We start from the raw sequence: 560 nt of genomic DNA on the forward strand, positions 1-560 counted from the left end.
AAAATTATATATATTATATATATAGCGGGGCGGGTATTACCTAAACCCGACCCCGCCCCTCCCAAGAACCCGCCCCGCTAAAAATCCGCCCTCGGTGCGGGGCGAGTAATTACCCGCCCCAAGCGGGTAGAGGCAGGGTGGATACCCGCGGGTTCGGGTGGTGTTGCCATCCCTAACCATATAACCGACCTCCTAAGAGGTCGGACAAGAACATTACAGGGTGATAACTCTCTCCTGAGGGAGTTATAACCTCCCTTAATACACTGACACTCTCAAGTATAATTAAGTTCCAATACACTTAAACCTGCTAAGACCCTTGCTGACTTAAGTATCGAAATGTTTTGCAGGTAGCACCCCCATCTTCTCACAAACAACTCGGACGACAGCCACAAAACGTGATCCAAGTCGGAATCTACTCCATTGAGGATTTGGGCCTCACATGCAAGTTCAAAGACAACCCAGTTTCAAGTAACCATAGGAATATCTAGATTAATAAATTTTAATTTGTAAAATTTTCTATTTATTTATCTCTTCAAAATAAATTATAAAATAATTTTAAA

Source organism: Arachis ipaensis, chromosome B01 (genome assembly GCF_000816755.2).
Source record: "Arachis ipaensis cultivar K30076 chromosome B01, Araip1.1, whole genome shotgun sequence".
NCBI classification, from domain to species: domain Eukaryota; kingdom Viridiplantae; phylum Streptophyta; class Magnoliopsida; order Fabales; family Fabaceae; genus Arachis; species Arachis ipaensis.